The following is a 17,815-nucleotide window of genomic DNA, read 5'->3' on the forward strand; positions in this document are numbered from 1 at the left end:
GCTTTAACTATTAAAATTAAAGAGGAGCTACAGTCTCCTCATCTAAATGTAAAGAAAAACATAATCAGGACTCTTATGAAGTGCTTCATCTAATATGGCTATTGTCTTAAATGTCGACGCACCGATTTGCCCAAACTCTAGAGGAACTACAGCAGGAAGTAAGCAGCAACTCTGCCTGTAATCGTGTCATTTCATTTTTTTAAATAACAAATGCCAGAAGCAGAGTACGCTCGTTGACTCCTGGGAATGATGACACCGATATCCCAGGAGTCAACGGGACATCTTTTATAACATACATCGATTCGGCGGACTGAAACTAAAGTGGCAGGAATATTTAAATATAAAAGGTAATTATAAAAAAAAAAAAAAAAAAAAGGCAATTTCAAAAAAATTTAAGAGAGGAATTACCTTCAACATGGGTCATGCTTTATTAAAGAGGGTGAAGATCTGCTTAAGGTCCCTTTCCACATGGGGTGGACTCCGCTTGCTCAGCGGGGAATATGTCCTCTTATTTCCGCTGAGCAGGCAGATGGTTGGTCCAGGTCTGCTCCGCATACGCAGAGCGGATACAGACACCACACGCTCTCTTCTATGGGCGGTCGGATGAAAATAAACTGCCTGTCCTTTTACCCCGACTGGCATTCGAATGGATCTCCATCCGTCTGTTTTTAGCATATCGGATAGTTTGTAGGCGGGTGTAAACGGACACACCCATTTACACCCGCCGCTCCACAGAAGAGAATGGAGGATCCGATCGGGTCCACCTGAAATAATGACAGGTAGACCCGATAGGCCTGCTCATGTGAAAAGGACCCCAATTGTCCACACCAACTATTAAAAAAATGTTGCTAGAAGAGCATAGTAAAAAGAGAAGACTTACAAAAATGGCGGGGATAGGCAATTATAACGAAGTGAGAAAATACAGAAAAATGTGTGACATAATAAATATGGGAAATTTGAACCTGAACTCTAAATAGACACAAGATAGTTTTGTTGTCCGATCCTAATAAAATACCACAAATCCCAGAAACATTCTAACAGCTCATACTAGAAATGATATGTTTTTCTTGTAATACTTCGATCGGCACAAAAATGCCAGCTCCAACATTCCAGACACATTAAGCATCCAAACTTTATTTTCTGGCACATAGCCGCTGTTTTGAGATGTTGACGTGTTCATAAGAGAAGCAGCCGATTAGCAAATGATATGTATGCATATTCTGTTAAAATGCATCACATGTCTGAACTCCTGACACTGGATCTCGTGCTGCAGCCATATTTCCCCCAGGCTCCTGGTGAAGTCATCAAAGACTAACTCCATGACTAATTAGACCATCAGAAAAGACTTGTGACCAGCAAAACAAAACTGTCTAAATCGAATGCAGTGAACTGCAGGGATACAGATTTTATTGTCTATTCTTAAACCTTGTTAAGAAATGTTGTGCCCCTTTCCTTCCAATAAGTAAGGAATTATCCAACTTTAAAAGGCCATGAATGGCCTGATAAAAACAAGGGATGTGCCCAATTCTAGAAGTTCCAAAAAAGTTCAGGCTATTGACTAAGGGAATTATCCATTTGTCTATGGGTATCAAAACGTTTTTTCCCCCTCACTCCTACAAATTGGGCCATGTTTTGAGGGGAATTTGCTTTGCTCTGGATTGGGAGTTTAGAGGTTTTTGTTTTTAGTTTTCGATGGCATAAGTAGGAGAGAGAATGGTAAGGCTTTAAATGGTGTCTGTGTCCCCACACTGGTGGGACACAGATAATAATATTCTGACAGTTGTTTTAAACCTATCAGAAAGTGTAGTCTTTGACATACACTAGCAGCTCCTAAACTTGAGTTTAGGAGCTTTTGGCATTTTTTTTTGCCAAAGCTCCTAAACGCAACTCCATAAAAGCTCATGTGTCCATGTACACATGGGCTTTTAGCAGAGCTTAGGAGCTACTGCGGTTAGATGAGGTTCAACATCCCTCTCCTCAACCTGATCACTTTCAGGATAGGAACGTTTTGACTGCCGACCGCCGAAAAACGCAAAACGTAGCTAAACCATGTTAAAGTCGCAATAAGATTTTGCCACGTTTTACGTTTTCCTGCTGCTAATGACGGCCAAGTGTACATGAAGCCTTATTGGTTCCTTTTTCTATGCTGGGGTATAGGGGTGAATTTCCCGTCCCTATATCCACAGACTGCAAGACAAAAAAGGGCAATAATACAGGCAGCATAGTGGCTAAATGGTTAGCACTTACTCCTGGCAGCACTAGGGTCATCGGTTCTAATCCCAATCACAATACTCTATGCATGGAAATGGCATGTTCTCTCTGTGCCTGCATGGGTTTCCTCTGGGTACCCTGGTATTCTTCCACACTACAAAGACATACTGGTTAATTGGCTCCTGTCTGGATCGGCCCTAGTATGTATGAAAGTGAGTTAGGGACCTTAGATTAGGGCTCGACGGTGACCACAGACTAAGTCTCAGTGCCTGGGCACCCATCAGCCCATTCACCGCCGGCACCAGGTGCAAGCAACTCCCACTGTCCGAATGGACAGCTTCGGTTCGGGTGCCTCATACAGCCCGCCGCCATAGGGTACCGATCACACAGTACATCCCTTCCCCGTACAGGCTGGAAACCTCTATCACTATCCAGGCAGATGATACCAGCTTTCCTCCGTGTGTGAGCGTGCTCCCAGCTACCGAGATTAATCAGAGAACGCGTGCACAAGAGGCACGTCAAAGATCGGGGTACATACCCTGTGGTGTCAGTAAGTGCAAGGGATTTCATGTGTCACGGAGGGAGGTGTCAGGGGGGTGCAGAGCTGTATCCTGTAGTGTCATAGGGGAGGGGGGCTATTCTGTGTTGACATGCACGGAGGGGTGTCCATAGGTGGGGAGGGAGGGTATCCTGTGGTGTAATGTGATGTTGGAGGAGAGTTCATGTGGTGTCACTGAAGTGACCAAGTGCAGAGGGCTATCCTGTGGTGTCACAGAGGAGGGCAGGGACTGATGTGATTGTACAATATAGATGTAAAGTGTTTCGTTAAATGTTGGTGCTATATAAAATAAGTATCTGTGATAAATGAAATTACAACTCCAAAGATACCAGATATGGATGTCCCATCTTGCCCTGGCTATCATGCCACTTCCCAATATTATAGTGCGGTGATGAAGATTCGATTTTAGGAGACAGATAGAAGAGTTCCTTTCCGAAACAGTTTCACACACTGATGAGCTCTTGAGGTAGCCTCAGTGTTTTACTACATCACGAATCCTGAATACACCACATCTAATCATGCCCTCTATGTTCAACCTACATGTGCTGATCACAGGATCTGCAACTAACTGCAGTCATGACCAACAACCCAGGAAATATGGAACCGCCACAGCTCCTAATATTTAGCACTACCCGGAAAACATGGAACCACCAGAGCTCCTAATAATTAGCACAACCTGGAAAACATGGAACCACCAGAGCTCCTAATAATTAGCACAACCTGGAAAACATGGAACCACCAGAGCTCCTAATAATTAGCACAACCCAGAAAACATGGAACCACCAGAGCTCCTAATAATTAGCACAACCTGGAAAACATGGAACCACCAGAGCTCCTAATAATTAGCACAACCCAGAAAACATGGAACCACCAGAGCTCCTAATAATTAGCACAACCTGGAAAGCATGAACCCACCACAGCTCGTAATAATTAGCACTGTACATCTAACAAGAATTGTCAAGATTCTCCATGACCCATATAGTCAGGTTAACTGTCTGTAGGAAATTATTAAAACCATCACTGGTGGGAAGCAGAGGCAATTGTCAATCTTTTAGGATCCCTGTAGGGAATCACTATTCGGCCTTTTCACAGAAATGAAGCAAAACTGTAAAAAAATAAAAATAAAAATAAATTATGTATATTTCACACCATACAAACTCAACAGAAAAAAATAAAAATGTGATTAGATTCCCTTTGAAGAGCTCAAATATCCAGACTTCACTGCCCATGGCAGCTGCTGACCTCCTTCCTCAGTGTCTGCCACCAACTGTGATAAGCTTCCACAGCTCTTCCCATTATTGTGCCCATCTGTCAGTGCTTCAAGCTTCTTCGGGCAGGGAACACACTTTTACAGGAGATTCCCACACTGAAATACACAATTACACCTCTTCCTAAACAAGATAAACAGCAATAATCTGTATGTTTCTAAAGTGTAGGATGTCTTCAAAGAAACCTTAATACAACCAGAACCATAGAAGATTCTCTAGAGAATAAAAGAGTCCTTGCTGGAACCTGTTAATCTCAAATGGGGATTAATCAGCCTTCCCTTTTAATCAGAATGCTTGACAACAGTTTATTAACCAGTTTGCTGCTAACAGTACAAAAATATCAACTAAAATGAAGGAACTTCTTTGAAAAAAAGATTTTTAAGCAGGCCCTATGTGTTATGGCAAACGAGGAAAAGGACAACTGAACCAGACTGACTTTTCCACTACGGTTGGATAAGATTGCTAGCATCCATTAAAGGGCTCTTTACATGGAGTGGGGTCTGGTCTGATCTGAAAGGGGATCTGTGAACCGATCCCCTGCTGAATCAGAGCAGAACGGAACGGATGTCAGTTTTTCTTTACATCCGTGTCTTCAGTTTGTGCCCGACAGACAATGGACCTGTGATAGATCTATGGGTGGCCAAATGTAATCAAACTTTGCTGTCATCTTACATCAGGCTACCTCCAAATCATCATCTTTAGGTTTGAAAACAAAGAAAAGAATGCAGACCTTTTCGTTTTTTTTTTTTTTTTTTTTTTTTTTTTAAGACCAGGACAAACTCAGAGTAGGCAGGTGTAAACAGACAACAGTCCATTTATATCCACATGCTGCTTCCAATTAGGTCTGCCTGAAAAACTGACAAGCGGACCTGACCAGAAAGCCAATATGAATGGGCCCTAACAACTGTTTGTAGATTTAAACAACTGTACAGTACAATTGTTGGCTGGAAGACAGAATCCCATAATAAGGGGCTGGACTAATGCAAGGAGCCAGGTAGCCAAAAATTACAGCTGATACCTAATGACCCTTTTACATGAGCAGACCGATCAGTTACCCGGTCAGTTTTTCAGAAGGATGGGGATCCTTGGGAAACTCAGCAGAAACCATTGGCAGACCGGGGCCAAGCAGAGCTCTGTGTCTGAATGGACAATGTCCATTCAAAGCAGCAAGCTTGCTCGAACGCCCCCATAGCACGCAGCTTGCTATTGGGGGCACTCAGCAGGGAGGGAGAAGAGCACTGGCAAGGGACCCAAAAAGATGAGGATCAGGACTGCTCTGTGAAAAACCATTACACAGAGCAGGTAAGTATAACATGTTTGTTATTTAAAATAAATCATAACCTTTACAATCAGTTTAATGTTGCGCGTTTTATAGCTTTGAACAGGTGTGAATGGAACCTTCAACTGGAGATCCAAACATTGCTGAAAGCATGCGGTTTACATACAACTGCTGCCATACTCTGCACGCTTCATCTGATCAACACACAATTTGTACAAGATACAGACACGGGCTCTTAGGAAGCAGGCACAACACAGAAAGACCCCCATGACTAAGCTCTGGGGGGTGGAGTGAAACGCCTTGGGGGGGCGTGGCCTGGATGGAGTCCAGGCTGAGGTTGTCACTCTACACACCACTTCAGGACACCTAGATGTGTGAATTTTAGGGGCCACCCCATTGTTCTCTGAAGCCTTATAGGAACCAGGACGGGCTCCATCCCCTGTCAGCACTCTAGCAGCGGCTGCAAAAGCATTGATTACATACCCCTTTACCAATGAGCCTGAGCGGCGCGCGCGCACACACACATTTCCTACAACACAGAAAGCCCTGCCATCAGTATTCTTAGCTGTGTGACTGACAGGAATAGCGGCTGACCATAAAGACTTGTCTGGTCTCCCAGAAATACAGTTCAGCCAGGGATGTCTACTTCATCCAATCCTGCCAACAAACATGGGAGCTGCCAAACAGATCCTTCCAGCTGAGAATGAAAAGATGGGGCGATGATCCTCAAATTAGCATAGAGATGTAGAATCGTAGTGCACTAAATATCAGCATACAGAATGAATGGGTACCCCCTGAGTCGGGCGGCAGGGACAGTAAAGATCAGCGTGATCTGAGCAGACAAGGTCACACAAGCATTCACATTACACTAAAGTCCCATCATCTGCTTCATTACAGGGGGAGAATAAATCACACCTCATAAGTATAGATCTGAAAGAGATTGTAACGTCTTTGATGGGTTCACGACTGACTATCCAATCTGATTGTACAATCTCCTTTGGATCTACCATCAACTAAGTCATAAGAGGACACAACTACCCGAGTATTGGGAGTACCCGAGTAGTGTGGATCATTAGCACATGAGTATTGAGTGTACCTGTGGGCTGCGATTGCCTGTGTATTGTATTGTTGAGTACTAGTGTCAGGAAGCTAGTTGTTAATTTGGACAGTGTATAATCACCAATCCTCATTAAATTAGTAGGTGCGATGCCCGGCGGGTGTGACACATCTTGCGGCGTGTATGCGTTCTTTGATCATCTGATCGAGGGCAAATATTGCTGTGCAAAACGTAAGCACATTGTTTCCCTGGAAGCCCAGGTTCTGAATCTAAGGAAACAACTGTCAGTACTGAGAAGACCCTCCATACTAAAGGAGAGCAAGGAACGTACCTGGCAGGGGCCAGCACAGAGGCAGGTGGGGACAAAAGAGGTGCAGGCACTAGAAAAAAGTAGATGGGTGACAGTTAGGAAGGTTAGAGGTGAAAGTGCCAGGGAGGCCGATCCTGCGCTGGAACATCCCAATAAGTATGCTTATTGGGATGAGTTGAGTGACATTGGTGAAACCAGTCAGGGACCAGTACCGCTGGAACTGAGGGGCTCCCCTACTTGCCAGGGGAAGAACTCCTCTAGTGAGGGGGGGGGGGGGGAGGCGAAGGGAAAGGAAAGACAGATTCTGGTAGTAGGGGGACTCAATTCTTAGAAGGACTGAGAGGGCAATCTCTGACAAAAACCTGAAGTGCCGAACTGTATGTTGTCTACCGGAGGCTCGGGTTCCGCATATCACGGATCTGGTGGACAGATTACTGGGAGGGGGTGGCAAAGACACGGCTGTCATGATGCACCTTGGCACCAATGACAATGTCAGAGGCAGATGGCGTGTCATAAAGAACGATTTTAGGGACTTAGGAGCTAAATTGAGGAAAAGGACCTCCAAGGTAGTATTCTCAGGAATACTACCGGTACCTCGAGCCACATCAGAAAGGCAGAAAGAGATTAGGGAAGTAAACAAGTAGCTGGTGTAGTAAGGAGGGGTTTGGGTTTCTGCAGAACTGGGCCGACTTCTCAGTCGGTCGCCAGTTCTATAGAGGAGATGGACTGCACCTAAATGAGGAGGGTGGAGATCTGCTGGGAGTTAAGATGGCCGAAAGATGGGGGGGGGGGGGTGTTCAGCGCAGAACATTATCCAGAGGGCAGTATCGGGAGCATTAGCGGTAGGTTGACTAAAGCACATAAACCCGAGGTAAATATAGTAACAAGTCCTATTTGCTATCTCGGAACTCAATAAGAGAACAGTATGCGACCAGTCTAAACTACGTGCCATGTTCACCAATGCCCCCTAACCTGAGGGAGGAGGGGGAGACGGATCTCCTATCACAAATTGGATTATCAGCAAGGATGGGAAGTGTTATCATAATGGGGGATTTTAATTATCCAGACAGACTGGGTGGAGGGAACCACGCATTTGTCTAAGGCTCACCAGTTCCTAAATGTCTTGCAGGACAATTTCATGGGTCAGATGGTAGCCGTGCCAACTAGAAACAAAACGTTACTAAACCTACTGATTACCAACAATACAGACCTGATCACAGATGTGGAAATAAGGGGCAATTTAGGAAACAGCGATCACAGGTCAATTAGCTTCAGTATAAATCACACAAATAGGAAACATAAGGGGAATACAAAGACATTACATTTCAAAAGAGCAACCTTCCCTAAATGATGAACCTTGCTAGAAGATATAAAAATTGAAGATATAAATTGGGATAAAATCTTAGGAACAAAGAACTTGGAGGAGAGATGGGTTTGCTTTAAGAACATATTAAATAAGGGCATTAGCCAGTGCATCCCATTGGGAAATACATTTAAAAGAGTAAACAAAAGTCCTGAATGGCTTAACTCCAATGTAAAAATGCATATACAGTAAAAGGAAAAGGCCTTCAAAAAATACAAGGCTGAGGGATCATCATCAGCATTTACAAAGAATGCAACAAGAAATGTAAGGGTGCAATTAGGGCGGCTAAAGATAGAACACAAAAGACACATAGTGGAGGAGAGCAAAAAAAAAAAAATCCTAAGAAATCCTTTAAGTATATAAACAGGAAAAAGGAGGACAGACTGTATTGGCCCCATAAAGAACGAGGAAGGAGATTGGATTACAAAGGGTGGGGAGATGGCGAGGGTACTGAATTTATTCTTCTCCTCAGTCTTCACGAGGGAATCGGGGGAGCTTCAGTAACCAAAACTACAGTGTTTATCCTCATGACACATCACATGAAGCACCCTCATGGTTAACAGAGGACAGAATTAGAAATAGACTTGGAAAAATGTACCATTAATAAGTCACCGGGACCAGATGTCAATAGGGAACTCAGTCAAGTAATTGCCAGACCATTGTTCCTAATTTTTACTGACACTCTAATGAATGGAATGGTACCAGCTGATTGGAGAAAAGCCAATGTAGCACCAATATTTAAAAAAGGGCCAAAATACATCCCTGGAAATTACAGACCAGTCAGCCTAACATCAATAGTATGCAAGCTCTTGGAGGGGATAAGGGACTATATACAAGATTTTAGTAATGAAAACGGTATCATTAGCAGTAATCAGCATGGATTCATGAAGAATCCTTCTTGCCAAACCAATCAATTAACATTCTATGAGGAGGTGAGCTGCCATCTAGATAAAGGAAGGCCCGTAGACGTGGTGTATCTGGATTTTGCAAAAGCATTTGACGCAGTTCCCCATAAAAGTTTATTATTATTATACAGGTTTTATATGGCACCAACAGTTTGCGCAGCGCTTAACAAAATAAAGGCACACATTACAGTTATATTACAATCTGGTACAAGAGGAATCAGAGGGCTCTGCTCGTTAGAGCTTACAATCCAAAAAACTAAGTAAGATCCATTGGCATGGACCATAGGGTAAGCTAACTGGCTACAAGGGCAAGTTCAGAGGTGATAAATGGGGAGTACACAGAATGGTCAGGGGTGGGTAGTGGGGGGTCCCCCAGGTTTCTGTGCTGGGACCAATCCTATTTAATGTGTTCATAAATGACCTGGAGGATGGGTTGAAAAGTTTAATCTCTGTATTTGCAGGCGATATTAAGCTAAGCAGGGTAATAACTTCTCTGCAGGATGTGGAAACCTTGCAAGAAGATCTGAACAAATTAATGGGATGGGCAACTACATGGCAAATTATGTCTAATGTAGAAAAATGTAAAATAATGCATTTGGGTGGCAAAAATATGAATGTAATCTGCTCACTGGGGGAAGAACCTCTGGGGGAATCTAGGATGGAAAAGGACCTGTGGGTCCTAGTAGATGATAGGTTCAGCAATAGCAAGCAATACCATGCTGCTGCTCACAAAGCAAACAGAATATTGGCATGCATTAAAAAAGGGGATGAACTCCCGAGATATAACGATCATTCTCCCACTCTATAAGACTCTGGTCCGGCCTCACCTGGAGTATGCTGTCCAGTTCTGGGCACCAGTCCTCAGGAAAGATGTACTGGAAATGGAGCAAGTCCAGAGAAGGGCAACAAAGCTAATAAAGGGTCTGGAGGATATTAGTTATGAGGAAAGGTTGCGAGCACTGAACTTATTCTCTCTGAAGAAGAGACGCCTGAGAGGGGATATGATTTCAGTTTACAAATACCGTACTGGTGACCCCACAATAGGGATAAAACTTTTTCACGGAAGGGAGTTTAACAAGACATGTGGCCACTCATTAAGATTAGAACAAAAGAGATTTAACCTTAGACTGCATAGAGGGTTCTTTACTGTAAGAGTGGCAAGCATGTAGAATTCCCTTCCACAGGCGGTGGTCTCAGCGGGGGGGCATCGATAGTTTCAAAAAACTATTAGATAAGCACCTGAACGACCGCAACATACAGGGATATACAATGTAATACTGACATATAATCACATAGGTTGGACTTGATGGACTTGTGTCTTTTTTTTCAACCTCATCTACTATGTAACTAATCAATCCCATCAATTTGTATTGAATTAAAGTGGATTGTAAAGTCTCTTTTTTTTCCTAAAAATAATAAACCTTCTATACTTACCTGCTCTGTTGCAGTGGTTTTAAACAGAGCAGCCTAGATCCTCCTCTTTTCGATTCCTCTTTGCAGCCCCTGGTGCCTCCCTCCTGACAAGTGCCCCCACAGCAAGCAGCTTGCTATGGGGGCACCTGAGCCGAGCTGCAGCTCTGTGTATGCATTCAAACACAGAGCTGCGGCCCGGCCCCGCCCCCTTTCTCTCCAAATTGGCTGACTAACTTTGATTGACAGCAGCGGGAGCCAATGGCGCCACGTTGCTGTTTCAGCCAATGACGAGGGGAGTCCCAGGCAAACGAGACAACCCTATAACATCGCTGGATAGAGAATGGAGCTCAGATAAGCATTAGGGGGACTGCTGCACACAGAAGGCTTTTTATCTTAATGCTTAGAATGCATTAAGATAAAAAAACCTTGTGACTTTACAACCACTTTAAGCAGACCCTTGCACCGAATGGTTGATGTAGTAATGATCTTGCAGCTTGTTTACACTTGTTCGACACTCCTCTGAAAAGTAACCCACAGTAAATCTCCTTTCAAAAAGGTATCTGACATGTGGCTAGGAGGCAATATATCATCTACAGGACGCCTGTTTAACCCTTAGGATCCCACATCACCATGCAGCAAATCACACATTGCCGTGTGGCCCCATTCACTTGAATAGGTCATGTTTGGCAGCAGTACTGCACATCAAATAAGACCGGTGGTACAGTTTTTGTTGTGCTGTGTCAGTGTGTACCAACATGCAGTCAGTAAAACCTCAGCCTAACCTCATAATTTTACATCAACTGTTTAAACAAGGCGTAAAAGAGATTGTACAATCAGATTGTATAGCGGTATTAATCCCACAAACCAGAAATTTAATATATTGCAGCTTACCAATCATTAGATGTGGTGGCTGCATTTGTTTTCTTTTTTCCCTGGTGACCTAGCCTGTAACAAACCTCCTGTATCAGAGTCCCCCCCCCCCACTCTGGATGAAGGAGCACAGGGGGCACCTTTGAACAGCAGCATTGTCAGTCTGGGGGGAGGGGAGTGTAAGGCCCCTTTCACGCGGGGCAGATCCGCTGGACGGACTCCACTAGCTCAGCGAGGAATCACTCCGTTGACCAAGGATTGGTGATACGTTCGCCATGCATCCAGCGGATCGGATGAAAACAGACAGGCTTCAACCGATCTCCCCATAGAGAACAGTGGGGCTCTGACAGGTCCGTCCCTGCACAGTGAGTGGAGATGGACCCGTCAGAGCCCCGCTGTTCTCTACGGGGAGATCAGATGAAGCCTGTCCGTTTTCATACAATCCGCTGGATGGACGGCAAACATATCGGATGGCAGGGGGGTGTCAGCAGACACATCGCCACTGACATCTGCCTGCCCATAGAAGTCAATGGGTGGCACGCTCGTATACACCTGAAAAACAAACAGGTGGATCTGAGCAGGCCAATTGTGTGAAAGGGGCCTTAGGCCGGCCATACACAGTTCGAATCTCGGCTGGTTCATCAGGAACCAGCCAAGATTTGAACCATTAATAGGCAGGCTGAATGTACCAGGTTGATCGATTAACTTGGGAACAACCAGCCTGCCAGATTTCCATGCGACTATTGCTAGTGGCTGCTACAGCAGATAGCGATAATCATTGTCTTCTCCTGGCGGGACAGCTTCCCCCATCAAGAGAGGACAATTGCTCAGCAGGAGGGATTCCCGTCAACACTGTCTGTGTTAATGGGGGAATCATGCAAATTTCTTTCCTGCAACTAAATTTGCACTGTGTATGGCCAGCCTTAGCTGTACTAGCAGATTTAGATACACTAACAAAGTGAGGCTGAACTCCAGCTCACACTTTACAAAAAATTACAGTAATCAGTTTTGTTCCGTTTGGGATAAAGGTTATATTCACATAAAATCTGAACATTGTAAGCACTTCTGTCAGTGTTAAAGTGATTGTAAAGTCTAGTTTTTTGTTTTGTTTTTTTTTAAAGAAAAAATAAAATAACAAACATGTTATACATACCTCCTCTATGCAGTTGGTTTTGCACAGAGCATCCCGGATCCTCCTCTTCTCTGGTCCCTCTTTGCTGCTCCTGCCCTGGCTCCTATTGAGTGCCCCCACAGTCAGCATCTTCCTATGGGGGGCGCTGGAGCCGAGTCACAGCTCTGTTTGTCCATTCAGACACGGAGCCCCGACCTGGAACCCTCTCTCCCCTGATTGGCTGACTGATTGACTTTGATTAAGAGCCAATGGCACTGCTGCTGTGTCTCAGCCAATGAGGAAAAGTGTCCCAGACGGCTTAAACATTCGTGGACATCGCTGGAGAGAGATGGGGCTCAGGTAATTAGGGGGGTCCCGGGGAGGCTGCTACACACAAAAGGTTTTTTTATCTTAATGCATAGAACACATTAAAATAAAAAAAAAAACTTCTGCCTTTACAACTCCTTTAAATGGTTTGTCTTATCTCTCTAACTGCTACATCTGCAAGACAGCTTGTTCCATTGAAAAACAGACTTATGGCCCGTGCACACGATCTGAATATTGTACGGCTTTTTTCCACTTGAAAATGCACGTATGACAGAAAAAAAATAAAAATCAGAAGTGATGTCATGTGTTGTATTTGTATTGTTTTTTCAGATGACTATACTGACTAAACGAAAATCATACGATCCGGTATCATATGAGGAAAATGTCTGTGCTGGTCCGATCGAATAATATCGGATGAACTGTCGTGATCGGCTCTCGAAAGTAATGTACACACAATCCGAAAATCGTACGATTCTTCCTCGGACGACAGTTTTCGTACGACATTCGAATCGTGTGTACGTTACATTCGAGAACCGATCATTAAAAGAAAGTCTAAAAAACAAAACAAAAAAAACTAATGCAGCCATCACATAAGAATTGGTAAGCTGCAATATAATAAATGTTTGCTTTTGGGTTTAGTATAAGGCATGGCGATATGAAAATTCTGGTTGCCTGGCGTGTATACCTCTGTGGTGCAGACACAGCCCAGCATTTCCATACTCAGAAAGGACTGAAGCCCAGGGATGAGTATGACAGCCAGGAAAGCAGCATGTGACTGTGGGCATGCTGAGCCCTGTAGTCCCCCCTCCCATACTGTCCCAGTCTCACCTGCTGTGTGCAGACTCTCCTGTAGATAACACAGCGGGCAGCAATGCCGGTCCTGTTAGTATATGGCGGTGCAGGCTCTCCCTCTATACCGCCCACAGCCAGTACACAGGAGCGCTCCTCATTGCTCCGTCTACCCGGGACAGTCCCGCTGCCTCCTGCCAGCTCTGTATTGTTGTTACAGAAAAAACCCAAACAGGAAACGGAAAAGAGGATTAGACCGCTCTCCAATCACAGCGAGGAATCCCCTGAGTAGCGGGCCGGCCAGCCAATCAGCGAAAGCGGTTTCTGTCTGGTCCTGCATCCCGCTGGGTCTGTGATAGAAAGCAGCGCGGAGATCGCTCTCAAATCTGCTAGCCTCGGGGAGGAATGCAGCGCCGGAGGAACGAGCCAATTGGAAGTAAGGGATGGGGGACGTCACAATAGGAGAGGCGCGGCTTGGGTGTGTCTTTAGGACAGGGAGCCGAAGAATGAATTAGTAGTATACAATGTGGGCGGGGATATCGGTGTTTTGGTGAGCCTGAAGGGGGAGGAGCGGTTGTGACACATGTCACTTCGGCTGACCCCGCCTCATGTGTCCTCAGGATGCTGCTCTGTTAAAGGAGCACTCCATCAATTCCGATCGCCCCAGTGTATTCATTCACTTCCAATTCACCCAACTTTATTTACACTGCTGTGACTCTAAACACAAATAAATGACCAGCCACTGTGTTCCTTTAACCACTTAAGCTCCGGAAGATTTATCCCCTTCATGACCAGGCCATTTTTTTGCGATACGGCCATGCAACACAGTACCCAAAATTTTTTTTTATCCTTTTTTCCCCCACAAATAGAGCTTCCTTTTGGTGGAATTTGATCACCTCTGTGGTTCTTATTTTGTGTGCTATAAACAAAAAAAGACCGAAAAAAAAACTATATTTTTTACTTTCTGCTATAAAACATACCCAATAAATAAATGCAAAAAATCTAATTTCTTCATCAATTTCAGCCAATATGTATTGTGCTACATGTCTTTGGTAAAAAAAATTTCCAATAAGCGTATATTGATTGGTTTGCACAACAAGTTATAGTAGCGTCTACAAGCTATGGGATATTTTTATTTGTTTTTTATTTTTTACTAGTAATGGCGGCGATCAGTGACTTATAGCAGGACTGCGATATTGTGTTGGACACTCTGGACAATAACTGACACTTTTTGGGGACCAGTGACACTAATACATTGATCAGTGCTAAAAATATGCACTGTCACTGAACTAATGACACTGGCTGTGAAGGGGGTAACATCCAGGGTGATCTCAAAGGGTTAAATGTGTACCTGACCAGTGCTTTCTTACTGTGGGGGAGGCGCTTGTGCTAGTGGAAGGCATGGATCGGTGTCCCTGCTTTGCATACTTTGCAGAGACACAGGATCCATGCCTTCTGTACTGACAGAACAGTAAACAAGGCAGATCGCCATTCTATCTGTGTACTGAAGCATCGGCGGGTGCCGACAGACATCAAGTCCGCCGCCCCGGCCAATCAGCTCCCGCTGTGTCTAATCAGTGGGAGTTGGCCACAGATCGGATCCAGATTGGATTCTTTCTTTATATGTAAGTTATACGCTCGGCAAGCGGTTAATGACATCTGCAGACAGCGCCTTCCTGAAAAATATATTTGTATTTTCCTCTTCCTTTAGGGTACTTGGACACAGTAATCATCTATGAACTTCAGATTCCTGGCCGAACATTCCTGCATGAAAATGGATGGGCAGTATAGTAAATGTGCATATTCACGCCTTATGTGCGCACACAAGCATAATTCTTTTTTGTTGGAATGTATAAACTGGCCACTTTATTAGGTACACCTTGCTAGTACCAGGTTGGACCCCTTTTGCCTTCAGAACTGCCTTCATTCTTCGTGGCATAGATTCAACAAGGTGTTGGAAACATTCCTCAGAGATTTTGGTCCATATTGACATGATAGCATCACGCAGTTGCTGCATATTTGTCAGCTGCACATCCATGATGTAAATCTCCCGTTCCACTACATCCTATTGGATGAGATCTGGTGACTGTGGAGGCCATTGGAGTACATTGATCTCATTGTCATGTTCAAAAAACCAGTGGTGAGATGATTTGAGCTTTGTGATATGGTGCGTTATCCATGGTGCGTTAGACATCAGAAGATGGGTACACTGTAGTCATAAAGGGATGGACATGGTCAGCAATAATACTCAGGAAGGCCGTGGTGTTTAAACAATGCTCAATTGGTACTAAGAGACCCAAAGTGTGCCAAGAAAATATCCCCCACACCATTACACCACCACCAGCCTGAACCATTGATACAAGGCAGGATGGATCCATGATTTCATGTTGTTTACACCAAACTCTGACCTTATCATCTGAATGTTGCAGCTGAAATGGAGATTCATCAGACCAGGCAATGTTTTCCCAATCTTCTATTGTCCAATTTTGGTGAACATGTGCGAATTGTAGCCTCAGTTTTCTTTTCTTAGCTGAAAGGAGAGGCACCCGGTGTGGTCTTCTGCTGCTGTAGCCCATCTGTTTCAGGGATCAATGTGTTGTGTGTTTCAAGATGCTATTCTGTATACCTTGGTTATAACAATTGGTTATGTGAGTTACTGTTGCCTTTCTATCATCTAAAACCAGTCTGCCCATTCTCCTCTGACCTCAACAAGGCATGTTCGTCCACACAACTGCCACTCACTGGATATTTTCTCTTTTTTGGACCATTCTCTGTAAACCCCAGAGATGGTTGTGCATGGAAATCCCAGTAGATCAGAAGTTTTTGAAATACTCAGACCAGCCCGTCTGGCACCAACAACCATGCCATGTTCAAACTCACTTAAATCCACTTTCTTTCCCATTCTGATGTTCGGTTTGAATTTCAGCAAGTTGTCTTCACCATGTCTAGATGCCTAAATGCATTGAGCTGCTGCCATATGATTGGCTGATTAACAATTTGTGATACCAAGCAATTGAACAGGTGTACCTAATAAAGTGGCCAGTGAGTGTATATGTGTATGTGTGCATATATGCACATAAAATACTATTTTATACACAGCACATGTTTAGGCACCTATGTGAACAGGCACTACAACACCAATGGGCTGCATTTACATCAGTAAAAAATCAAAATGCACATATGCCTAAAAACATTGCGTTTTAAGGCATTGGTGAACAAGAAGCCTTAGGAGGGTGGCTACGTTCCCGCTATGTGGCCCCACTGTATCTGGGAACAAAGCCACCCTACTTAGATGGACTACATGAACGAGATCTTACTGGGCACGTGTCCTTGAAATAATTTGTGTTGGTTCCTCCCACAAATATATCAATTGGAGGTTTATTTTGCTTTTCCATTCTGGCTGTTGTGGGATGATGAACCAGCACAAATGATGTCAGGGATGTGTGCACAGTAGGATCACCTGCAGAGTAGAAAGGTGCACATTATCCCGAATATACTACTCTTATGCTCCGTACACACGATCGGATTTTCCGATGGAAAATGTTGGATGTGATGTTGGCGGTAAGACCGACCGTGTGTATGCTCCATCGGACATTTGTTGGCGGACTTTCCGCCAACAAATGTTGGCTAGCATGCTCTCAAATTTTCCACCAACAGATGTGTGTTGTCGGGCGTTTGTAATGGAGAATTAACATTTGTGACGTGGCAAATTATGAAATCTCAAAATGCAGCGCACAATTCTCTTCTTCTTTAATGGGATAATAATGAAGTTGCTTTGCTGGTGATACTGATGGAGTTATTGCAAACAAATTTTCAAATGCTTTTTGTTTCTATTAATATCAATAATTTTTAATAATTTTTTTTTTTTTTATTTGTACAAGTTACCACAACACCATTATCCTGTAGTTTTTAAGATCAAAGGTACAACTATGTTGGTGTCCCTTGTCAATTTTACTTTTATTTTTTTAAATGTAACTGCCTACTCCCAAACTGTCATTTGAAGTAAAACACATAGCCAAGTATTATTCTCCACATTTTTTTTTAAAGAAAACAAATAAAATTAGACATGCTATCTGCCAATAGAACTTAACCAAAAAGTGCATTCTATGCATCCAAAAATATAGAAAATATACCAAATCAAATCATTATTCAACCAAAAAAATAATGTCAAAGCAATAACTCCAAGGCCAATAATAAATAACACATTATCTCCTCCGATTCCGCAACATGTCCGGTTGACGAACGGTCGTTCAGAAACAAACTGAAAAGCACGAATCGTCACTTACCAAACTTCTACTAACATGAAATTAGGAGAAGGAGCCCAAAGTGTGGCGCTAAAGAGCTGAAAAACCA

The 17,815-nt window shown here is 43.8% G+C and overlaps 1 protein-coding gene across 1 annotated transcript in view; it reads right to left on the reverse strand.

The window, feature by feature from the left end:
* Nucleotides 1–13,929, reverse strand: part of LOC141107967 (uncharacterized) — a 54,020-nt gene extending 40,091 nt beyond the window's left edge. Inside the window, exon 1 of the mRNA XM_073599074.1 lies at nt 13,502–13,929. The gene's annotated coding sequence lies outside the window, so the exon portion shown is untranslated. The remainder of the gene's footprint in view (nt 1–13,501) is intronic.
* Between the last annotated feature and the right edge of the window lie 3,886 nt (nt 13,930–17,815).

The sequence above is a fragment of the Aquarana catesbeiana genome, linkage group LG09, assembly GCF_042186555.1.
Source record: "Aquarana catesbeiana isolate 2022-GZ linkage group LG09, ASM4218655v1, whole genome shotgun sequence".
NCBI classification, from domain to species: domain Eukaryota; kingdom Metazoa; phylum Chordata; class Amphibia; order Anura; family Ranidae; genus Aquarana; species Aquarana catesbeiana.